The sequence below is a fragment of the Amblyomma americanum genome, chromosome 7 (genome assembly GCF_052857255.1).
Source record: "Amblyomma americanum isolate KBUSLIRL-KWMA chromosome 7, ASM5285725v1, whole genome shotgun sequence".
Taxonomy (NCBI): domain Eukaryota; kingdom Metazoa; phylum Arthropoda; class Arachnida; order Ixodida; family Ixodidae; genus Amblyomma; species Amblyomma americanum.
In genome coordinates this window covers 31,066,172-31,091,637 of record NC_135503.1, presented here as the reverse complement: position 1 = coordinate 31,091,637, position 25,466 = coordinate 31,066,172, and the positions used below count along the sequence as shown (strand labels likewise).

Genomic DNA, 25,466 nt, shown 5'->3' with positions numbered 1-25,466 from the left:
GCGAAGCAGTTGCCGAATATTCACACTGATAAGCTTAGAATTAGTGAGCCAAACTTCATGAAAGAAGTACCCTCCGACGTACTGGTGGTAACCGCGTAAGGGACACCCCTGTCCGCAGGCCGTAAACTTTCCGAGGGTTCATCCCAGGTTATAAGCTTCTCTTATTGCGTGCACATCGGTAGTGACTGTACACACCTTATTAAATAATTACAGACCTTTTAGTACCGCTTTTTTAATATCTAGTAATCACAATTGTACCATTATCATTTTGGCTTTCCTGTCTCACAGGATTCGCAGAATTGTTTTTAGCTGAAAAACTACTTAATCGCTTTTTTTTTTTTTCTGACGTCGACCAGCCGACCTCAACCTCAAAATTTGAGACTGAGGTGAGGTTGAGAGGTCTCCAGTGGCCTCATCAGTTGAGGTTGAGTGAGGTCAGCATTTTTTGAGGTTGAGGTCGATATTTGAGGTCAAATGCCCACCTCTGGTGAGGAATGCCTTTATTCCACCTCGGCAGCCGGGAGGGAAAGAGCGACGCAGCGTTCTGCCGTGGCGCATAAATAGCACGCGACATCAGCGCCGCGATAACGGCGTTTTTCATACGCGTCATGCTGAACAAGAAATGAGCAGTACGTTCCGCGCGACAGAGGGTGCTACCACCAGAAGAACGTAACAGCGGTTCCCCATTCCTCTCAGACCCAGGCACCCGCGAAACCTCGCTTTTTATTCTTCGCAACGAAACGGCCTTCAGCATTGATCGGGCGCATATCGTGAATGACAGTCCACTTTGCACAAATCATCATGCATTAAACGCACGTTAGCGAACCACATCAAAGTTTTCACAATATGAATAATAAAACACCAAAGCGCAAAGTCCACACGGCGCCACTAAACAACAACCGGCAGCGCGTCACGTCCACAGGGCGCACGGAGCGTCCGCATTCATCGGTCGACCACGGGCGCACTCGAAGGCCTCGTGGAAAGCGGCACTCTGGCGCAAAGCCGCGTCCACGTCGTCGTCCGCCGCTACGTCGCGACGACTGCCACGCCTTCTCCGCTGACGGCGGCAGCGCGACAGCGCGTAGTAGTCGAAGAACAGCTGCGCCGTCGACAGGCCCTCGAGCAGGGGCAGCCGGAACTGCCGAGCCGACCCCGCCAGCGTTTGGACGCCGTGCGTGAAGGTGCTCAGAGCCGGCGCCACGGCGAGGGCATCGGCCACGCGCGACAGCGGTGCCTTGTCAGCGACGGCGCCGTCGTCGCCCGCACCCGGCACGGGCCGCGCCAGGCAGCGGCGCAGGGCCTCCAGCGCCGACTTGGAAGAGTCGGACCACCAGCCGCGCGTGACGAGCTCCCGGTTGCCGCGGTTGGAGACGCCCGCGAGCAGCATCAGGAGCAGGCAGCGCGCGAAGCGCGCCCCCAGGTGGGGCGCCTGCAGCGCCAGAAGGCTGCTGTCCAGCGTGCCACTCGCGTTCAGGAAGAGCGGCGGCACGAAGACGGCGTTCGCCTGCAGGTCCGAGCTGCAGTCGCGGTCGAAGACGCCCCCGCGCCACACGTAGCGGGAGAGCCGCATAAGCCGCAACTGGGTCACGTGCGCGGTGACGCGGGCAAACCACAGCAGGGGCACGTCGTCGCCAGTCGCCGGCAGGGCGCGGGCGTGGGCCAGCGCGCGCGACGCGTTGGCCACGACGGGAGGACCGATCAGGTGCAGCCGCGTGTCCTTGAGAATCTTCACCAGCTGCAGCCGAGTTTGGTAGTCCGCCAGGGAAAGCTTGGAAAGGTGCTCGGCCAGGTGGTGCCGCATCGTCTCGAGCGCCGCGGTCAGGGCGCGAACCGTCGCCTCTCCGCCGATCAGGAGTCGCACGGCGTACGTGAAGAGGAACGGCATGGTGGCGGCCGCCTGGCGGGCGCACAGCCGGTCCCGCGGGATGTAGCCGCCGGTAGGCTCGTGCGGGAACAGCACGCGGCCGTGAACGGCCTGCAGGCCGGCGGCGTCCGGAAGGAAAGCCGAGCTGTGCACCGCAACCCGGAGGCCGACGTAGTTGAGGAGTGCCCGGCTCTTGTGCTCGTCCGCCAAGTCCAGGAGGTCGCGAAGAAAGCCCTCCGCGCGAAGCAGCACCTCTGACGACGCGTGCACCGACGAGACGTTCGCGAAGAGGGTTGCCAGGAACTCCAAGAGCCGCGGGAACGGTGCCAGGTGGACGACCCGGTACAGCCGCACGTCGGACAGGGCGTCGCGCGAATACGTCAGCCGCGCGATCTGCACCGCCACGGCGACGCACTCTCGCGCGAGGTGTCGAGGCCGTTCGCGGAACGCCGTCATGATCGTGTCCGCGGTGTCCTCCAGCCAGTGGACGTCCTGCTCGGCCAGGTCGGCGGAACGCAGGACGAGGCGAGGCCTGTCCAGCGCCGAAATGCTGCGGTTCGCGCGCACGGGGTGAGACGTCACGTCCACGGACATGAAGGCCTCCGCACCGGTGTACTGCAGTGCCCTAGCAGCGGCCTTCCATGGAGACAGCGTGGATATCTCGTCGTAAGGCCAGTACGGCAAGCCGCACAGGCGCAGCAGCTCTCCAAGCGGCGCCCAGCCGGCAGCGTTGATGAAGTTGACGTCGGCGCACGCGTCGTGCAAGCGCCGCAGCGGCGCGAATTCCGGGGCGCGCGTGGAAGACAGCAAATGCGCCACTCTCTGTTCCATGTCTCGCTCGATGTCCTCGGCGACGGATGCGGAAACGCCGCCCGTGATGGAGGCCGATGCGGCCCGTTCCTCCAGCCACTTGGCGCACGCGAAATCGTAGAAGTCAACGCAAGGGTCCCGGTCCCAGGAGAGCGAAGAAGCGATGTAAGCGCCGTCCTCGACGCAGCGAGTCAGATTGCAAACCACAAACGACGGCACCACCGTAAAAGCAGCCGATGTCCGAGGAGGAACCGAATCGTTGTCAGCCCGCTCCAAGTACTCGCTCGCATTGCTCTCCGAGGTCAGAATGCGCATGTCGCCCAGCTTTCCACCGGCGGATTTCGCCAGCAGCACCAGACCTAAAACGCATATAGAGACGGCGAGCATGGAGAGGCACAGTTCCTTGGCATGCGACCTGGTCGTCATGGAGACCTCCATGCCGGTCCCGCCGGGGCTCTGCGGGGCAGAGACGCGTGCCACTTCCTCAGCGTGCTGCCGCGACGTCATGTCAGTCTGCGCCACCGTTGGCTTGAGGATCACTGTCTGTTTGGGGCGCTTGTTTTTGGGTGCAACTTTCGGCAAGCGCTTTTCCTCGGTAGTCTTCTGCAGGAAGTCAGTAGGCCGACCGGACGCCCCTGGATATTCACCGCTGCACGAGTCGACAGAGCCAGGATAGACGACGAGGGAGCCCGACAGGCTACGACTATCGCGCAGCGGGGACGGTCCCAAGGCTACAAAGTTTGGCTCCGACAGAGACCGCGCCGTCAGAAAAGAAGGGACCGAAGCGGTCGAGGTGCCCAGAGCAGCCATTCCGTCTGGGGTCCCGGACAGCGCCGCACATTCTTCTGTGCCGAGGTAGGTACGAGCGGCTGTCGGGACTACCAGGACGTGCGCTGAACCTTCTTCAGGCGAAGGTGCGAGAAGCAGTACCGGCCTCGTGCTCCAGGGGCTGCCAATAATTTCAGAAGGCGCGCGGCTGCGGCGGCCTGCCGTAAAGAAATCTGTGAGCAGATTTTGGGCAGTCTGGTCGTCCAAGCGAGGCAGATTTCTACCCGGTGACACACGACGCCGCAACGGCGGTCGAGCACAGACGCCGCCACCAAGGTCGCTGTCCCAAAGCAGCGATTCTTCCGACGGAGGTTTATTAAACATTCCACAGAAACGCTGGTCCCGGTCCTGGGCCTTCGGCAGTGCTTTACTATCAGTCTCGTTTGCTCTCATATTCGCTGGGGCGGCGTCTTCATCGCTGCTATCGAGGCGCCCAGGGGTTCTATCGCGTTCGCCCACCGCCGCTTGCGATAGGCTCCGATGTGGCCGGGGTGAGTTCCTCGCTACGCTCGCTGGCCATGCGTCGAGCTTCCGATCCAGTTTCTTTGTTAGCCTGGGGGCTGTGAGGAATTCCTCGGAGCTTGAAGACGCCTTTCCGCCAGCAAGGAAATCCATCTTGGCGGAATTGACGTACGCGCATTCCTCGATCGCCGGGCGCACGAACAGAGTCTTTTCCAGCTTTTTCGCGGATTCGCAGGTACTCCCTTCGCGAGCTGCTTTGACGGCCGAGAGGCGCTTCTCAAAATCTGCCTTTTGCATCTCGCTAGCCGTGTAGAACGTGGTGTCCGTCGAAGCGTCAGCACGATTATTGACGTTTCCAGGTGGGACGGCCGCAGTTCCAGCCTCTCGTGACACATTCCTGGCTCTTACGTCAAGGGAGAAGGAATGCGCGTTGCCTCCCTCGTCAGCAGTGCCCCGACGGTCATCTCGCGGCGGCGTGTCACGTGACGGCAGCGCGACAGGAACCGCGTCCTTTGATGACGAAGACGACGCCTTTCGACCCCGACCACTTGACTTCAACGACAGGCTTGGCCTGGTTGCGCGTTCGGAGTGGCTGGATGCGTGCTGTCTGTTCGTCATGGACGGGCTGCCATCGTCCAGACACGCCACACTGGATTCCTGAGCGTCCTGAGCGGCGGCCTTGCGCCCCGTCGCTGCGGACGAATCGAGGTGAACATCGCCTTTTTCCGAGCTGGTACTGGTACGGAACGCCTTGCGCAGGGTACTGGCGTCCGCTCTGTCCACGCTGAAGAAGCGTTCCGGGGTTTGGGATAAAGGCGGCAACTGCGCTGAACCCGCGGAATGGAACTCGTCGCTCGACCGCTCCGCCTCCTTCGGCGCCACACGCGAGGCGTCAGAGCTGCCACGACAGTGTCCTGCGGTTGGCGCTAACAACGTTTCTTCATAGTCTACGCTGTGCCAAGTCTGCCCCGATTCTAAACGAGCAGCACGGCGGGCAGTCTTCTTCGAGACTGCTGCACCTCTCTTCAAAGTGGGTCGACTTATTGAGGTCAAACGTCGCGGCCAAGCTAGGTCACGGGATGACCTGCTCAAGCTCGTGAGCGACGCCGTCGCTAGCAAGCTTTCTCCCGCCGCTTTTCCAACTGGTACCACCCCAGCACGCTGTAAAAGCATCTCATTGGACTCCGCATTGCTGATCCTGGAGCCCAGAAGACAAGGGCTGAAGCAGATCTCTGGTGTCTGGCGCCAAGACATTGCAGCCTTTTCTTCGAATTGCTGGCCGCAGTCGGTCCCATCGAGGGCCGTCTGAAACGCACGCTGCGTGCTGGTAGTGGCGTTAGACACCGCAGTTCTGGCGCCGACGGTGCTGAGTCCAGTGAGAGGCTCCCAGTCGTCCCGAGTTGCAACCGGCAGGCATGCCTGCGAACCGGCTTCCATCGCCTTGACGAGTGCTCCCGTAAACGGTGTGTCACTGCCGCTGGAGTGCTTGGACGGTGAGCCCGCCGCCTGTCCTGCCCCCAGGTCCCGTATCGAGTACCTGCTGCTCTCCAGTACCAGACCAGCAGCGTGAGACGGCGAGCCGCCCACGACGCCTGGCAACACCACGCTCATTCGTTTTCGCGGCGCGGGAACGGAATCGGCCGAGCTCGAGGTCCCAGTTTCCGCAGCGGCCAAATTGTTAGCGCCTAGAGCAGCATGGGAACCGAATTTTGGGTTCCTGCCCTCAACGTTCTGTCGGGAAACGGACAAGTTGCTGCGCAGCGGTATTGTTCTCTTCACCTCAACTTTCCCCGGCCTCCGAACGCAACCTTCTGAATCCCGTGCAACACCACGAGGCGAAATCGAAGCTGGTTCTGGCTTCGATTCTCCCTCCGAACGCTCCTGCGTCGCACGAGTATCGTTAGGTGTCGCGGGCGCGAACGGCGGAGGAGGCTCGGCTTTGTTGTCAGCCACGTCCTGAGCCGTAGCAATGCTCGTCGACCAGCGGGCGCGTTCGGCTGTTTCGCTAACCACCGCTTCCGCGGCACTCTCCTCGGCGACGGGCTCGAGTCCCTCCTGGCGTGCAGCCGAGTGCCTGGTCGTCGCAGTGCCGCTGCTGGGTGGCAGTGCGGAGGCCTGCGCCGCGTCCTCTCTGTCGGGCGGCGGCCTGACCGCGGGACTGGCCTTCTTGCGCGGCTCTAACAGCGGCTTCTGTTTCTTCTTGGGCCGGACCGCGGCGGTCGACTGAGCTGCACGGCTTGCCTCGCTCGATAGCGCCGCTTGAGCACCGGCGGACTTACCCCTCTGGGGCTGCTTGAGCGAGGGCCACGCCGACACCGGCGTGAGGTGCGGGGCCGAAGTGCCGGGGATCGCGCGTGGCGCTGGTCGGGGCGTCGTCGCGACCGGGGCTGCGGCGTGGGGCAGCTTAGCGTCGCGTCCCCGCCGCCACTTGGGCTCCACCTTGACGATGCGGAAGCGCGTGTCCCTGTCCACCAGCCGGTTGGCCGGCACGTCCGGGCCGAGGGCGGCACGCAGGCTTCGCAGCAGCTGCTCGTCGCGCGCGCTGCTCCGCGAAAGGGACCGAGGCCTGGCGCCGCGCACGTCGTCGCTGGCCTTCTTGTCAGGGGACGTCGACATCGCGAGTGGAAACTGGGAAGAGCCTTAGGCGAAACGGCAGTGGCCGAGATCTAGGATAAAGCTCGCGGTCACGAGCTGTAAGAGCGCAGTTCGTCTTCGTCGCACACCACTAAACGTAAGCCACGCGGTTGCCAACAAGAACCTGTGGGAATGTTTCAAGACGTGACAGGTGCAGCTAAGTTGGGGTCCGGGCCCAACGGAACGGAGACGAGGCTCACTGGTCGAGTGGAACGATGACCAACCGTTATTTCACGCGGACACCAAGTCACACGACACTTAATAGGCAATTACAATGTACGCATATATACAAAGACAAGACAATCCACTGAACTGAGACCGGAACCAAAGTTCCCAATACAACAAAAGGTAAAGAATAGTAAAAAATAGAAATACGAAAACGATATAGTGATCGAGAGGGGCAATCAGAAGAAGGAACCGGTTCGCTACCCTGCACGGGGGAAAGGGGATGGGGGAATAGAGACATTATAAATACGAATTTTTTAATGTCGACAGGTGCCGCTATATCGGTACTCGGATGTGCTTGCTGAACAGGAAACGGTTTAGGATTGAGCTCCCCCACGCTCTCCCCGAAGCCCCAATAAACATACTGCCTAAAAAAACGAAACAAGGCTCTGGCGGCCTTCAAAGCCTACGATCGCTGCTGCCACCTTTACGAAGACTTTCATCAATGCCAGCGGGCAAGGGTGATGACAGTCCACTGCAGTGCCCAGCACGCGGGGCATTCCCAACTCTTTCGTGTACACAGCGCCGAGGACGCTCTGTCCTCAACAACGGCGGCAGCCAGCCGTGAGTTCGTGCAGGGTCAAGAGGAGAACCCCATTCGACAAACAAAAAAAAAGGAGGCCAAGCAGGAAGGACTTCCTACACACGCCGAGACGCTAACGAAACGAAGGGCAGTCGGGAGGAAAGGGAACAACGCACGGGAGCGAGACGGGAGAGAGGCGCAATGGCCGCGGAACGAGGACCAGACGGAACAGATGACGACAGCGAACAGAACAAATGAACCAGAAAGACGCGAGGGGCGCCGCCGCAAAGGCTTCGCAAACGAGGTAGTGTACCCGGCCTGGGAAAGCAGTGCATAGAGTGCGCGCGGGAAAGAAAAAGGGGGAAAGCGTTCGACAGCGCCGGAGGCGGCGCCGGCGCAAACGCAGATATAGGGACTAGCGTGCGTGCGTGTATGAGCGAACGTCTGGCGAGAAACGGGAGGTCGGTCCCCCTCCTCGCAATCGAATTACACGAGACAGCAGAGGCACAAAAAAACGCCGCGCAGAAAGACAGCCGAGGCTGCGGGTGAAGGGGCCCCGTCCTCCGGGCGCCGAAAGCGGGCCGAGCTAGGAAAGAGAGAGGCCCGAACCAAACGCAGTTTCACCTCTATACCCCCCCACCTTTCCACGCGGTTCTCGTTTTATTGTGTAATGCACTCCCATTCTCTCCTGCTGCCTGTTCAGTGCCAACTCACTACTCCCTTCCAATTCTCTTTTGCGGCATAACTGCAGCTCACCCCCCCCCCCCCCCCCCCCTTCTTCGCCGTTCCTTCCAAGTGGAATTGCTGCATGTTAGCGGAAGAGGGGCGCGTGCACTCCGCTAAATAATCGAATTATTTCGGCCGAATAAAGGGAGAAAGCGGGGGACCGCACAAGACGAGGTTGTAACGACCGGGGGGAGGGCGACCCGGGCGAAGGACTCGCAATATAACATCTCGGCACGCCAGCCAAGGCGAAACGAACACAAGGAAAAAGGGGACAGCACGAGAAGGAGGATGAAGACGAACTAAATACATTAAAAACAATATATACAAGGAAGCAAGCCTACAAATGCGCAAAAAATAGATGCCGAAAAAACAAAAAAAAAAATGTGCAAACGTCGGTGCTAAAGGAAAGAGTTCTCAAGACGGCGCAGGAAGAGAAGGAAAAAGGAAAAAGAATCCCGGTGGTAATGACAGCTCACGTCGGGGCTCTCGGCCCGAACTGCACGGCTACGCGCGTTTGCACGTCGAGTCTTACGTGCGCTCGTGTCAGCGCCGCCGTTTTCATTTCGGAGGGGCAAGAAGTGTACTCCGCGTCGTAGGCTGTTCTCAAGCCGCTCCCTGGGGAGGAAGCGACTGCAGGCGCCCTCCAATGACGTCGTCGTCCGCGCTGTCTCCAGCGTTGATAAACTGCGTAGATTGTCGTTTCATATCTATACGTGTCGCGACGGTGAAGCGGACCGACGACTGCCGGCAGAATAATCGCAGGGCTAATAATCCCGCCAGCAGCTTACATCAACCTCAGCTGAACTCACCTGCCTTTCCGATCTCGATGCGCGGAAGTGACCTGAGAAGGGGAGCCGTCTCAACGCCGCGAATGATCGGCGACATTCATGCGCGTCGCAATGATCACTGAGCAGAAATAAATAGCGTTATCTGGGGGTGTCGCGATAAGTGCTATCAAAAGGAGAAAAAAAATTAACGGGAAAACTTGGCGAGAAAGATAAAAGCGGGTGCGGCCTGCCGGGGGACGAAGAACCCGGCATGTTGCTCAGCAGCCACTGTACAGAAGCAACTACGAATGTGGCGTCGTCTCGGTAACGGACGGAGAAAGGTAAAGAGGAAGCCGTTAGGGTGATCTATGAAATCAGCGCAATTATGATCTCAAGAATCTACTTGCGGGGCATTGCATGAATGTTATCCAGCCAGAAGGGTCAATAAGAAGGCTTTCGGACGGCGTATTCCAAACGGCGATCCGGAGCATCTCTCCGAATCCGCCTAGGGAATCTGTCTAGGGAATATTTAACTACTTTATACCTACTTTAGAGGTCCAATCGGAACCCAGGATCTGAATCGAAATCTCCCACTCAAACATGCCGCTCGATTTCGCGGAGCAAGAAAACTTGCTCCGGATCGCCGACTGGAAGACGCCATGAAAAATCGTTTCCGCGAGCATCAGCGAAAAATATGAATCCAACTCCGTGGAAAAGCATTAGAGACAGATGATGGCAGTGGTGAGGCGGGAAATACTCTTCCATATCAGGTGTAAAAAGAAAAGGAGGGAAACGGTGAGAAGGAGGATAAGAGAGGGTGACAGAATGTCGGAAACGAAAGGCAGCGACCACTGCGAATTTCGGTCCAGTGCTGGCTCCCGAGGTGTTGCGTGTACTCGCTTTCGGGAAGCTTTCTGTCGTCACTCTACCCCCGCCTCTTGACACCTCCGGCGGCGGGAAGACGTGACCGAAGAGCGAATCTGCCCCTGCCGCCGACGCCAGGGGCATGCGGGGAAAGCGAGAGAGAAAGCGTTCCTCCTCCGCCGCAAGCGGCAGCCCGCGGCGCCGGAAGAAAACGGTGCACACTTTGTTCGCGCCCACGCCCGTTTGTCACACACGGCGGACAGCGGGGAAGAAGCGGCAGTGCTTGCGCCGTGCACCATTTCGGACGACGTGAGCTGCAACTCGTATAGCGGCAGCTCCAACGGCCGGCGAACGAAGGGAAAGTTTCCGCCCGGCGTTCAGTTCGCCCGATGACTCGACGCTACGCCAATTACGCCGCGGCGGAGGAAGACGAGTAAGTGCGCGGTCGATGGGCCGATGCAACTACTGCACTGCTCAGCACGAAGCAAGTGTTCTTTCTCGCGTGTACACGTCTCGACGGAGGCAGGCCCGGCGAACCTTTTCGCACATCTCTCTCAGCCACCTTTGGCAGTACGGTTCCCTCAGCCTACGCCACTCAGCCTTGCACCATTGCAAGGGCAACGCCAGACAAGATGAGGACAGCGATAGCGTTTGGTCTGCAAGTACAAAAACTGCATTATCACGCATAGGAAACGGGGTGCACTTAAGAGCAGCCTTCAGGCACGGAGTAACGCTATGGAGCTTATGGTGAAGCACTTTATTTAGAGTAAACGCCCCCCTCCTACACCTGCGGATTAACTGAACCCGACATTGGATTCTCCTCCATCCTATCATCTCACCGCTTGGTGCTCCACCTGGCACAGTGGGAAACCGCCCGGCTGTTTCCTATAAGCACCCTTTTTAATAGTCAACTCTTCCTTTTTACATTACGCAGGACTTTGCCACGTGACTGTGACGACAGGCAGGGCAGCATGCTGGCGGTTTATTGGCAGCAAACAATTTTTTTTCCTATTTTAGTTCGATAAAGCAACTCGGCGGCGGCAGTGACGCCCCGTACGTTTGCCGTTCACTGGATTCGCGGAGCCAACGACTCACGGCTGTGTGTCGTGTAAACAGGCCGACGCCGTTGTGTGCAGGGCCTGCACTGAGAGAAATCGTATCCGATTACAGATAAGTACTGCAACGCGGATAATAGAAAATAAGGCCATGCACCGGCCACGGTAAGGATGAACACTGCTGGAAGAAAAAAAAAACTGACATGACAGGGCTTCGACGCCTACCCTGCTTACGCATCTGCGCCTCCACCAAGTGCGTTACGCTAACGCGGTACACGGCTTACTTAATTCCTTAATGAAAGAGAACACACACCGGACACCCGGAGCTCAGCTCGCGCTAACCACACCTAACCACAATCCACCCCTTCGTTGTCGCCACCCACGGTGTTCGGAGCAATATCAACTCCAGATTCATCCGCGTTGTGTGTAATCTGGCTATAAAACCTCCGGCGAGTAACTCGTTAATTACTCGCTATTTTCCCACTCTTCTTATTATTACAGCCGACCCCCCCCCCCCCCCCCCCCCGGCATCAGTAGTGTAAAGAAAACGAACACGGCCCCGCACCTTCCAAGCCCCTGCACCCGAAGTGTTGGAAATTCGGGACCGTATAATCCGTGGCGCTGAAACTACCTCACATGCTCGGCAAATTCCGCAAGGTCGCGCACCCTGCACCCCGACGTGCCAGGATGGTCCCCGTTCCGTTTACCTCCGATGCCACGTCACGCGTTGCAGCCCCACGCTGGCAAGTGCACACGCGGGGTGACTTCCCGGCACCGCGCTGCAGCCTAACGGCTCTTCCTTTCCATATTCAGCCGCGGATAAGGAGGCACACCCTCGGCCGGCGCGTGTTCCCCGTCACTCGGCGGGCCCACTGCGGGTGCGCGCTCGCCCCGAATAGGCGCTCCTGGCAATACGCGGCCGCACGAGGCCATCCCCCGTCCGTCCGTGCAGCCACGCTTCGCGTTCTCGATCGGGCGCAGCAGCGCTGTCCGAAGCTAAACGGGACCGCCTGCGGATCGTCAGCTCGCATCGCCAGCCACGAGGGAGAGAGAGAGAGAGAGAGTTAAGCTGCTGCACCAGCAGGCCTGATGCGTCTATGGGTGCCGGTCCCAAATAGAGACTGCACGACGGCGGCACAGCCCGTCTCGGCGCAGGCCAGCACACGCCCACTTCTGCCCCTCGCAAGACAGAGGCAAGGTCTATCCCTCGTGTGTGCCAAACGCTTAACCCGCGTTCCGCAAGTGGCATGAGCGCACACAATAAAGTGTGGGACGCAGAGCGCATGTCGGGGTGTTCCGCAAATGGTATGATCAAAGAGCTTCGAACGGAGCCCGCACCTGTTCCCTCGGCTGATCTTCATCACCGGGTGCCGCATCGCGCGCGCTGAAACATCGACGCTCCTTTCACCCGATGCTCGTTACTTATCGCCATAATTGGTTTTTGGAGAAAGGAAATGGCGCAGTATCTGTCTCATATATCGTTGGACGCCTGAACCACGCCGTAAGGGAAGGGATAAAGGAGGGAGTGAAAAAAGAAAGAGAGAAATAGGTGCCGTAGTGGAGGGCTCCGGAATAACTTCGACCACCTGGGGATCTTTAACGTGCACTGACATCGCACAGCACACGGGCGCCTTAGCGTTTTTCCTCCATAAAGACGCAGCCGCCGCGGTCGGGTTCGAACCCGGGAACTCCGGATCAGTAGCCGAGCGCCCTAACCACTGAGCCACCGCGGCCGGTACTTATCGCCGCCCGAACGCAGCAAATAAACGCGCATGAACAATGTGCCGTCTCCTTACGCCCCCGCATGAAGCGAGGTAGAAACACCACACCTCGCCTACTACACTCTAAACAGAAAGGAGTAATAAGGGGGTAATCTGTCCTCCCCTTTACAAGAGGGAGTGCGCTAGAGGACTGCTTACTCCCATTTTTACTCCCACAGAGATGTATTCGTGTTTAAAGTGTATGCTCCGAGAGAGAGAGATAGAGGGGGGGTTCTGAAACGATCACATAGAGCGATTCAAACAGTGCACAGGGAAAGAGCAAGACCGAGGAAGAATACGGGCGCGAGCATCGTTGCATTCCTGCGTACCGCTTCGCCTTAAAACAGCCCTGGCGACTCCTGAGACAACAGAATGCGCAACTTCACGCTCGGCAGCAAAATGCACCTCCCGCAGTGGTTACATTGAGAGCTGAAGCGCACGAGACAATCGACTGGAAAGAGAGCCCCATGGGCCGCGCCTACACCACTATAGAAACAACACGGCGTCAGCGTCGCTCAGTATCCCTAACCGGCGTTCGTTCGAGCCGAGGTACTCCGCTCGGAGTCCACTTTTAGGCGCCCCCCTCCTCTAACCTGTTTCTCCATTTTATACATATTTTTTTTTCCGACTACTCGGAGCTGCCAGAGACGTGGACAGCGGCGTCCGCCGAGGTGACAGCGCGCAGTGCCCCCGGGAGACCCGCCTGTTGTGCCAGCCACCGGTTCGATGGGCTGAAGAGAAGGAGCGGTCCCGGGGGAAGTCCGGGCCCAGAGATGCTACTCCCTCGTACGCGGCTGGCCGCAGTGTGCGACGGACCGGCGTTGGTACAATCGCGTCAAGGGAAGCCGGCTGCAGGACCGCTGCCGTCGGACTACTCTGGGTGTACGGCCGCGCTCGCCGCCACAACCCCCTTCCCGGACTCCTCTCACTGCGGTCGCGCCAACACTGCCGCCCGAAGGAGCACTTGTGGACAACCATCAAGAGAACTTCGACACGCATACGTCATACTTTATTACTATTTTTTTTTACAGCGGGGCCTTGCTTAGAGGTAAAAGGCACCCCCGTCGGCGCAGTATATCGTGATCAACTCCTGCATTCCCGCGTCCAGTGAAATGGGCCCCATCCAATATAGAGTGGGTGACCTCTTTCGCTCTCAGTTCTAGATGATGCGATAAAAAGATTTTTTTTTACTTTCTTATCTTTCCTTTTCTCGTTTCCCGGCGCAGAGAGAGATTATTTTTAAACCCTTCAGGGTCCCGTGTCGCAGAAAAGCCGGCGTCGGTGTCGTTTGCCGTGACCGAAAAACCTAAGAAAAATCCCCAGAGAGCAACCTAGGTGGCAGGCTGGCAATCTATGTTACGTGACCTTGTGACGTCATCAGAACCTGCCCGTCTGATTGTGAGCAAACTGCCCACCGTGGCAGATGGTATAGTTCAATCAATGAATGGTCGCGAGAGGTTGCTCGAGAAAAATTAGCAGTGGCTTAGCTCGGCTATGCCAGGATATACGTAGCGTGAGCTACGCTGAGCCGCTGAGCATCAATTGCCGCTGAGCAGCAATTTCGCTCTCCTTCTCCATGGCTATACCACACCGGCAAACGCCCCGCTATATGTATAGCCCCACTGATACCTCTGCGCATGCGCACAAAATGAGAGGCGCTATCAAGCGGCTCCGGCGCAGCGTCAGGCTTGGGCAATGCGCAACGGAGGCGCACAGCTGGGCACGCGCCGGCGCCAGTGCGTCTGCCGCAGCTATGACGCACTCCTCTGGAATGCGCAGAGCGGCGAGGCGTACGCGGCGGCGGCGGAGCGCGCGCCAGCCGTGCGCCGTGTGACGTCACTGCTCCTCGCGCACGCGCAGCACGCCTCTCCAGGAGCCACGCGAAACTGCTCAACCTCGGCCAGTGTTACAGCTCAGCTACAAAAGCAACCTGGATCTCAAGCCCCACCGATGGCAGCACCTGCCATCGCACGGCAGAGGCTCGCATCGCTTAACCGATTCACCACAGCGCCAGGAGTGGTACGAAGATTTCCAAGGATCGGTTAATGTGAACTAGAGATCGACCAATACCGCATATATGGACATAAACTCATTAACGCCATCGCGCCGTATACCCTGAGACGCAGATTAAGGGTGCCCCCCAGTTTTTCCCCCCCCCTTTTTTTTTGCGAATATGGACCACCTTACACTGCTACCGGGAAAGAAACTATACACCGTGACTGCTAACGCATGCATGAAAACGGAAAGGTACAATTCGAAGGCGTTCTTCGAGCGAAAAGCGGAGAGCTTGGCAGATCAGTTTCACCTTGCCGCACGCTTGCTGCAACAGGCGGCAAGCAGCACGAAACACCTAGAGTCGCATTTCATTCCTCGACGGCAGCGTCACGAACGCTTGCACTCGAGGAGGCCTCCATCGCGATAAGGTTGGGTGAGGACGGCGACAGTGGAACGAGACGCCGCGTGAACGGACCATTCTCAGCAAAATCGCACAGCCGCGCTGCTGCTGTTGCTGCGTGTGCAACGCGCAGGGACGGTTTCCGGGAGAATCTCAGGAGGTTCCAATAGAGAAAGGGGTAGAGGGAGGGAAAGCCCCAATGACGACGTATCCACAACTGACTCCCCCGATGACACGAGGCACGGTGTACGACAGCTGAACAAGAGAACAAGCCACCAATAGATTAACGGAAGCAAATGTGTTTACTTTGGTTAGGCTTTGCCGTTTTACTAAGTTTTGCCAGGCCGAAACGACGTTCCGGGTCGTGACGCCGAGTGCGGTCTCCGCATTAGTTCTGACGACGCCCGGTTCTTGGTAATTGGTTTTTGAGGAAACGAAATGGCGCAGTATCTGTCTCACATATCGGCGGACACCTGAACCGCGCCGTAAGGGAAGGGATAAAGGAGTGAAAGAAGAAAGCAAAAGGTGCCGCAGTGGAAGGCTCCGGAATAATTTCGACGAGCTGGCGATCTTTAACGTGCACTGACATCGTACAGCACACGGTTTCCTTAGCGTTTCGCCTCCAGTGCTGAATCCCGAAATTTTCCCGCATTTCGCTCCTCCGAAATGGCGCTGCGCCAACACACAACCCCACTAAATCGTGCTCCGCAGCCCAACACTGCGGCCGCCGAGCCTCTGCGGCAGGTGTGGAAAAAGGTCTGCTGCAGCCAGCGATTAGCCTCATTGAGTCGGCCAGAGAAGACGGATGCCTTCCATTCCTTGGCCGGCGTCGGCGAGCACTCGACTTCCACGCTAGCTGGCCGCGTTCGATCCGGCCTAGTCGAAGCCGCGACGAGGCCTCCACTAAAGAAAATAAGAACGGCGGCAGCAAAGGCGGCCGCGGAGCCGCGACCTTGCAAGGCCGTCCGCGAGGCGCAGGAAGCTCTGGGCGGAACAAACAAAAAAATTCGGCCTCCGGAAGATGACGTGAGAGAAAGGGGGCTCGCAAGCCAAGCGGCGCTGCTTAACCAGCCAGTAAGGAGGACCGATTGCGTTTGCTTTTCACGCCCGCGGCGCAGAGAGTCCTGCTCTCCCCTCGCTCGATCGTCCCAGATGGCGAAAAACCTGTGTCAGAGCGAGAGGGGGAAGGGGGGAGAGGGAGGGTGACGGGAGACCGTGGGAACACGACGGTTGCCTGGAGCAATCCGAGGTGGCGGCGGCCCTGCATCGCTCGGCGCGAGGCAAGGCCACGCTGCGGCTAAGTACTGGGATCGTTAACCAGTACTAAACACCGCCCGGGCGGTGGTTTCACCCGTCCTTGTCGGACGCGATCGGGCGCTGCGCGAGCGAGGAGCGCGGCTGCTTTTGGGCGACGGCGGCGACGCGTACTGGCCCGACGCTCTGTCCGCTAAACAACGCCGCTCGACATGAGAGGCCAACACTTGCATAGCGGAAATCGACAGCCATAGAGAGAGCTATCCTATCCAGCAGGTCACCCCGTGATTTTTAAGCGCGCAAGGACTCGCGGTTGCTTTCTTAATGTATCTACGAAATGGACTGCGCTTGCTATCGCCACGACGACGACGATGATGATGATGATCGGGGCCGCGCCCTGGTGTAAGCACGTCTTCTCGTGCACTCCGACACACTTCCTTCTAAGAAATGCCGCGACGGCAAAGTTTCGTGGTGATGGCCTAACCGGCCTCAACGTAGACGTCTCCTCTGCAAGGCAACCCAGGCAGGCACCGCCTGTCCTTCCTCAGCCCTTGCAGTCGCCAAGCCTGTCCTTCCTCAGCCCTTGCAGTCGCCATTCAGATTTCGATTTAAAACAGATATTATTCGGCGCAAATGGCCTATGCAGGACTCTAGAAAGAAAATTCGTTAGTTGTCTAAAGGAAAACGCCAATTAATAACACAAAATTTCTCACAAACTCAAAATATATCCAAGCATTTCAAAAATATTCGGAAATATTTGTAATATTGAACACCAGGAATTAGGCAATCAACACCCAAGGGATTGTGGAATCATTTTCTGTTTCGAAGACGCATATGACGCAAGAAATCCAGAAAAAAAATACTGTCAGCAAGAAGAAGGCGGGAGACGTGTGATAGACGCGAAGTTTGGTGAATTTCCTGCTTCACTCGCTAGCTAGCACACAAAAGCTATTTTGCAAGGTGAAGGATGCTAAATTCGCCTGAAAAGAAGAAATCAGTACTAGCTAGAGCTCGCACACTCCGAGGAAGAGATGCACAAAGCGTCTTAAATGGTTAGTCAAAATGGCTAACTATAACTTCACTTCCGACTACTGGTTCATTATGTTTTCTGATTCATGAGGCTCAAACGTCCCAAGGCGACTCAGGCCATAAGGGACGTCGTAGTGAAGGGCTCGAGAAATTTCTACCACTTTGGGTTCTTTAACGCGCACTGACATCGCACAGTACACGGGCCTCTAGAATTTCGCCTCCATCGAAATTCGACCGCCGCGGCCGGGATCGAACCCGCGTCTTTCGTGTCAGCAGCCGAGCGCCATAACCACCGAGCCACCGCGGCGGGTCTCATAATCGACGAAATCCACCGCCTGCTCTGGAAAGGAAACAAAATAACGCAAACTGTGTCTATCACTGCAGATTTCGGTTTCCCCATCAGAAACCTTGCCGTTTCAGTGACGAATATTTATGAAAAAACACGTAAGAACGGGAGCGCTGCTCAATGCGGAGCCCGCTCGCTGCTCGCGCCACGTTGGGAACGCGTTTTTGTTTTTGTTTGTTTTTGCTTCCAGAGCTCGGACACGCTAAGCATACTTGTCGCGGGGGTGCACAAACTGAGTCACGGCAATTCTCGACACAGGGCTACGAGCTATAGACTATAGCTAAAGTAAGCTGCGCTATAGACCTATAGACTAAAGCAAGCTGCGCTCCACAACAAAAAATGAAGTCGGTGATTTGCGACGCCTGCCCAGTGTCACGTGTGTGGTTGCGTGCGTGCGTGCGTGCGTGCGTGTAGAACCGCCCACAGCGCAACGCAAGTGGCTTCATGACCGCTCTGAAAGCATCGAAGGACCCTGCCATTACTGCTGGCTGCAGCACACCCTTCCGAAGCTGCTCGCGGTTACTGTGATAGAACGGTTGAGACACGCACTATACTTTCGCAATGCACTCGTCGTCCCTCGGGCTATTCGGGCGCAGAGCGCGTGCAGCGCGGAAACAAGCTTCGCAATCGCAAGCCGGCGTCCTCATTCATACTGCAGGCCGAAAGTGAACGCGACGCACGCTGCCATCGGGCCGAGAAAAACTACGCCGTCGATCGGCGACTCGCGACGGTATACGCGCCCTGCACTTAACCAGGCCCGCTAACCCGCCGGTGCTCGCGTTTCGCCGACCAGGCTTCGCAGGCGCCGCGCACTGCGGGAGAATGCGGGGAGGAAGGCATCGGCAGGCGAGCCTCCCCGCGTCCTGATTAGGGCGGCTCGCTCGTTAACGGTAAAGAATTAGGGGCCAAAGCCATAACCATTAGCGCGCGAGAGAGCTCCTCCGCTATCCAACATGCCAAGGTGCGTGCGCGCGCGCTCTGCACCACTCACGTCCCCATGCAGCGGAATGGCGCAATGGCCGACGCCGCGCCTCTCAAACTGCGTCCACTTGTCCCGCGCATTGCAGCGAGCGAGAGCTTTACGACCAGAAATTATTCACGAAGGGGGTCTTCAGCGCTGCCCAGGCCGCCGCCGCCGATCACCGCGCAGAGCTCTCTCGCGAGAAAGGCCTCCTCGGTGGCCCGTTTATGGCGCGACAAAACACAGGTAAGGGGGTGAGGGGGCAAGGGTTATACGAGAGCTGCGCGGCTTCCCATCGTGCCCGACGCAAAGAGCTCGCGAGCAGTGCTGGACGAACCCAGATGGCTCGCGCGTGACGTCAGAGGCCTCCATGATGTGCACCGCACGCAAAGCTTGCGCCAAACTTCTTCGGGGTAGATGGCGGCCAGCGTGACGCCCGTGCAAGGCAGAGCCAGTCAGCGACGCGCGGTGGGTACGCACATCGCTTGGCATCACTGCGGCGCGAACGGCTAATAATAATAATAATAATAATAATAATAATAATAATAATAATAATAATAATAATAATAATAATAATAATAATAATAATTGGTTTTGGGGGAAAGGAAATAACGCAGTATCTGTCTCAAATATCGTTGGACACCTGAACCACTTCAACCGGATGCGCTCCACTAGACGCGCAGTCGTCGTACTGGCTAATCCTGCCGTTTGCACAATCGCACGCGCACGCCGCGGTGTTCAGCATTTGCTGTGTACTTAATATTAGCTTAACATTTTTATTGACGCGAGAATGACGGTGGGTGTCTTGAAAGGCAACACAGGCCTGCCAGAGCCGCGCTAGGGCTTTGAAGGAAGGCCAGCGCCGACAGGCAGCGATTACAAAGTAGAACCTATCAACAAAGACGGGAAGCCTCGACGATAAGGGATTCCGATACTGCCAGGCGCGACAGCCGAGATCGCGCGGATGCACGCGCGCGCTTGAAATGAACAAGGCTGCGGGCGGCACTTGCAACTAAACGCCTGCATATCCGCCCGGGAGATTCGGCAATGGAAACGTATTTTAATTGTCCAATATACTGAACAACGGAAACGCACGCGCAACAGTCACGGATGGATACCTGGTCCCCTAGAACGCTTTCCTGCGCTATTTCTAAAACCTGTGCTGTTATTCACTAGACAGGGCAAAGGAACCCCCAAGTTCCGTGCACTACGCGACGACGAAATTCAGACGTGAAAGCGTCTTATTTCACGCAGCTGTGCAGGAAGTGCAGCAGCAACACGCTGAAACGCCGGGTTTCCTTGCGTCACCCTAAACGCTAGTTGCGATTACAACGGATCCCGAAGCATTCTTCATAAGCCAGAAAGATGCAAGCAGCCAAACGCTTTCACTGCCGTTCGCAGCACGCACACTTCGCGCAGCGTGTCTCGTACTACTGCTGTGGCGTACTACCAGCGTGCCGCCATCCGACGAACCTCGCCGACTTCGGCGACTAGTTTGCAAACCGCTGAGCGCTCGGTATAGCGCACAGTAAGGCCGACCTTTCGTTCGAGCGGGCAATGCGCAGGAAATGACGGCGGCGATTAGGCTCGCGCTGACTCGCAACGCCAAGGAACAGCGACCTCTAGTAAACTCAGATACCACGGGGCGCGACAGGGATCTCCATTCTCTCTAGTTGCATGCAGCAAAATGGCGCGCGCTTACATACACACGTGCGTCAAGTTGGCGCCGCACGATTTTATGAATGCGTGGCCCAAAGCTTCGGATTTCATTGCACCGCCGGCAGAAACGCGACGAGACATGGACGTCGTAATCACAATGACAACGCTTGCGCCTGAACTGATCAGAAGAGCGCAGCCACTATAGGTAGGAGAGCAGAAAGTTGGGCTAGTTGGTTGATATGCATACTGAAGAAGTTGGTGCTCGTCTTTGTCTCGCTTGTCCTCGTTTTTCCGCGCCAACTTCACCACTATAAGTAGCAGATCACGCGACTTTCATGACCTTGTCATCGAATGACAACACGAACGACAGCCCTAACTGGTGGCACTTATCAGCACCATAAAGAAGGATCGGTCGCCGTCACGCAGATCGTTTGAATGCACCTCTGGTGACCCTACGCAACTATTCCAACGCTTTGTCCATGCAGTTACGCTGTGGTGTTCTTGGAGCTGACTTGCATTAGTCGTTGCGGAACCCGACTGTCATTGAAGGGACGCTACTCACCCCTGTCTTGCCAGATTATCAGTTTTGCTGACAAGAACGAATCACGCGGTGTAAGTAGCTATTTCAGGAGCTCAGATGGCTACGGATAGCGTATTACATTACCTAATGTCGTACCTAAATTACCTAAAGAAACGAAGAAAATTGTGCCAGAAAAAGCGACGCGTTCTGTCACTATCTTTCGTCACCAGGTTCAGGAAGGTGCTAATAATAAGCAAGAAAATGCGAACACAGCTTGTACACGCCACAGACAGAGATAAATTAAAATTATCTTTTATGCGATATGAGTACAGCCCAATGAATCAGCATCCATGAATGGTATGGGGATAAAAAGAACTTCGCCTACTATACTGTCCAATCGATAGACAAGTGAAAAAACAGAGGCGTCTAGCAGCAGCAGCCCCTTTGATCCATCTTGAGAAAACGAAGCAGCACGAAAAAACGGGGACGAAAAAGACACACATACGACGGGACAGAATGCTGCCAGGTATCTGATGCCAGGTATTTTTATAGGGAGATACAGACACAAATTTACAGTTTCTGTTACCCAGGGATAACAGTGCACGGGGTCTCGGGTGTGACAGAAGATACGCCAAAGTGTGCTTAACAGACATTTTATTGCCATTTTTTCTTGTGAAGAGCTCCAGGCTCAGCGGGAGGTGACTGTAATGTTCAGAACAGAAGTCACGCGCGCTCACAAACTGACATCACTGTTCTACTCAAGGTATGACACTAGAACACGCGCTAATTACGTTACAAGCTACTTCAATAGGCACTTTCTATACAATAACCAAACACTAGTGAAAGACACTGCTAAGGCGTGTCTGTTTCTAAACGCTTATCTTCACCATTACGTTTTGGTTGACCGCAGAGCTCGTGTTCCCGGATATACAATCACCTCTGTACCACGGCAGTCAGGACAGAGTGAGCTTTTGTCTATTGTTCTTTCGACCATTTTGTTGAGACACATCAGTATTCCATTTCTTGTTGTCATGCTGAATTCGAAATATTCAGCACAGACACTGTAAAAATTCTGATTTTTTTTTCTCATGAACCATGTTCGGGTTCACTGATTTCTTCTGTGTACGTGACCGCGTTTGATTGTTATAATTATTTGCCGCTTGTGTCATGGACTTAGTCACAGCCCGCGGAAACCAAAACCTCCCTTGAACGTGATAAAGTAAATTATACGACGAAAATACATGCATTTCGAGCAATTCCACTCGGCCTTACCGTTGCTTACACTATCTGATTGAAAATTAGGACGTAAATTCGCGGCGGCAAATCTTTACGTGGTACCCCTGCACACCCCAGCGCGCGGTTGGAGGCGCGGCCGGCGCTTACAAGCGCCACGCAAGGCGGTGGCGCCACCTGGGAGAAAGAGCGGGAACGGCGGATCAATGAACCACGCCTCCGAGGGCGTTGGGTACGGGCGAGAAACGAACCGACCGTCTTCGGTCAGCGACCAAGGATGCTGCATCACGCCATGTGTGCTCTGGTGCCACCGAATTGACGAAAAAGAAATCGTGCACTTCGTGGGAGATTAAAAAGAAAAGTTGGTCGTGCGCTGGGTACGCGCTCGCCTCAGTATTGGTGCGTCAAATAAGGTGAGACGTTGTAATGAAGTCAAGCCGGTCACCTATCTCCCCGACAGGACGCAATAAACGCGAGGCGAATCACTACGCGGTGTAAAATGCCTCGAAGACTTCCATGCTGGAAGTCAGCCTCGCTAAGTAAAATAGCCAGTGCCTATACCTACGAAAGAACCGTTGATGAAAAAGCAAACTGGCCAAGTCAGGATACCAATAACAACGCACTAACACGCCTTTAATTCCAGTATTCGCATTAATCAACGAAGAACTCGTACCAATGACGTGCAAACTACAGATCGTGTCACGCATAACTAGAACATGGCAAACAACGGCGTTAGGAAAGCCGGAAAATTAGGAGCACCTCGCACAGCGACAATCACATGAGAAACTACTCGCACCTAAACTAAGCGAACAGGCATTATTCGTTGCTGTATCCTCAACTGCGAGAAGCTACCGTAGTGGAAACAGCGCGCGGACGCATCCGTACACTGTCGACGGAGTCGCATCGCGCCTGGCTACGCGTCGATTTCCTGGAAAATGACGTGCAAAGCGGAGAGCCGACGATAGCTCCGTTTGAATCAGACGCGCGAGATGAGGCTGAAACTAATGAAGCGACAGCCCATTCGCACTGGTCGCTACGGTGACACGGGGCGCTCTTTTAAAAAGCCAAGAACGATCCGTACGGAATGCACCGGTGGGCTAACAGCGAATCGGCGACTGAGCAGCCGAAATGACAGGGAACACGCTGCAACATGCCTCCGAACAGCATTGGAGAGCGACACCCGCATACGAGCGCCCGAGCTTTCGGACCTTGTCCTTCGTTCCGCACAGCACCCAGTAAAGTATCGCTTCCACAAAGAACATATGTGATCCTTTTGAAAGCAAAAGTATAAGCGACTCACCTTCGCACAGCGACACTTTCTTGCCGCGGCCTCAGATGCTGGGAAAAATTAGGCCTAGCCGACTTGTTGAAAGACGGCCAGCGGCGATCGGTCCGGGCGTTGCGGGCTATCCGGGTGATCACGCACGACACGCACAGCAGTAAGAGTCGAGCAGTCTAGCCTAAAGGAAGCACCACGAGCGAAATGAACATGCAGTGTCAATTCCACGCACACGGACCACCTCACTCCAAACCCGCGCCGCTGATGAAGCCGTGCGAGGCGTTGCAAGCTGCGAGGGAAGGGAGTGCGCCCGGTCGGCGGAGCAGCGAGGCCGCACTGACGGAAGAGCCGCGCCGCGATTGGTGCAAAACGGCGGCGGTGCTGGGCAAGCGCCGGCGCGTCGTCTGCTGCAAAACCCACTTCTCGCGCTGTCTGCACATAACGGAAGAAGGCCCGGAAACTGAACCGTAAACTGAAACTGGGCGAAAATTGCTATAGAGCCTCTGTGATGCTTTGGGAGAGCTTTATATGCGCTATATTGCGCCCCGTACCATTTCTCGCGGCAGGTTCAGAGCTGCATCTGCGTGGCAGTCTCTCATGGAAAAAAATTGCTTCAAAGGTATTCATTTAACACAGACAGAGAATATTATGATTGAGCTCGTTTAATGAAGAAACATGTGTTGTCGGACAAACTAATGGAGAAGTGGGCATCATTTTCTGCTCAGTACGTGGAAACTGTCAAAATCCTATTTGTGTGTCCACTCATTACGGAAATGGCTCACTGTTAAAAAGAAAATAAATTCAAGTGTTATTTATTGTTCGCATATATATGTAAGCATCCAAGCTACAACTGTCCCATCTCACACTATCTCAAACATCAAGAGCATCGCATGAAAAGTCTGGAGCAAAGCGTGCCAGGTATTTTGTTGAGGCTTTGAGTAAAAATTAAGCCTGTATATTTGCTGAATGCAAGACAAAAAGTTACAATTCAAGATAAATAATTTTTATAATTTTACATAGTGGTTGCGCGGGTAATTATATATATATATATATATATATATATATATATATATATATATATATATATATATATATATATATATATATATATATATATATATATATATATATATATTTAACGGCGCGCGGCAATAAATCATTGAGCACAGTTCGGAGACTTTCGAAATAAGCGTTCAATTTGGTAAAATCATACCCCCTGGCAACTGGCGAAACAGGGGCTCTCCAACATTTGCTCACAGTGGTTGCTTCAGCGCGTAAAAGTCCATTAACTATTAAATATTCATTCTTCGGGGCTATTTTCTAGATGACTGCATATTTACCATATTTACCGCCAAGACGACTTGTGGGGCAGAGTACTAAGGAACGTATTTTTATAACGACTCAGTATCATTTCTTATTTAAGGTCGTTTATTTTGGGGAGGATGTCGAAACATTGGCGCGAGGCCATTCTAGGAGATCAAGAAAGGCCCTCGCAATCGTCGTAGCTCTAAGGGTCTGGTAATAACCGTCAATCTCGGCAGAATGGAGGCCGCACTAACCTAACTTCCAGATTCTATCCATGAATATAGAAACGAGATGCTGGAAAGCTAAAATGAAATGAAACAAATATGAAAGCTGAGCCAAATGAAACAAATCGCTCGGGGCCAATCGTTCGGTATAGAGAACTTGTTAAGTAAATTGAAAGTTGCGCAACGATTTGAACGCTTCGTTTAGCAGAGCGTTCATTAGGGTAAATCACTCTCAAACTATCGCTTCATTCGAGGCCACTGCTGAATTCGGGGAGCAAAGAAAAAATTGGAGCGGACAATTAAGCTCCGCCTTAAGGGTATAACGCGATAGCTAATGAGTTAATTCCCATATATGCATAACAGTCACAAATCCCTTGAATTCCTCACATACCACTCCCGGCACAGTGGTGCAGTGGTTTAGCAATGCGCCACTGCGCTGCGGTGGCAGGTGCTGCCACCTTTGGGACTTGTGCGATCCAGGTCGCTTTTCCCGAGAACCCTCTCGTGGCCAATCCATTAATTTAACTGCCACCTGCCACACTGCGCAGTTTGTTCACAATCCGGTGGGCAGATTGTGATGACGTCACAAGGTTACATGACCTAGCTAACTCACCTGCCGCCTACAGGCTGCTGCTCTCGGGATTTTTCGTGGATTTTTCGCTCATGGTGAACGACACCAGACGACGACGCAGGATTTTTTAGCGATAGCTACATTACGGTAGCATTTCGAGCCTTCAGTGTGG

The 25,466-nt window shown here is 55.5% G+C and overlaps 1 protein-coding gene across 1 annotated transcript in view; it reads right to left on the bottom strand.

Annotated features, from left to right (window-relative positions):
• PlexA (plexin A) overlaps nucleotides 1-23,535 on the bottom strand; it is a 320,585-nt gene extending 297,050 nt beyond the window's left edge. The window contains exon 1 of the mRNA XM_077631663.1: nucleotides 23,216-23,535. The gene's annotated coding sequence lies outside the window, so the exon portion shown is untranslated. The remainder of the gene's footprint in view (nucleotides 1-23,215) is intronic.
• Nucleotides 23,536-25,466: the final 1,931 nt, after the last annotated feature.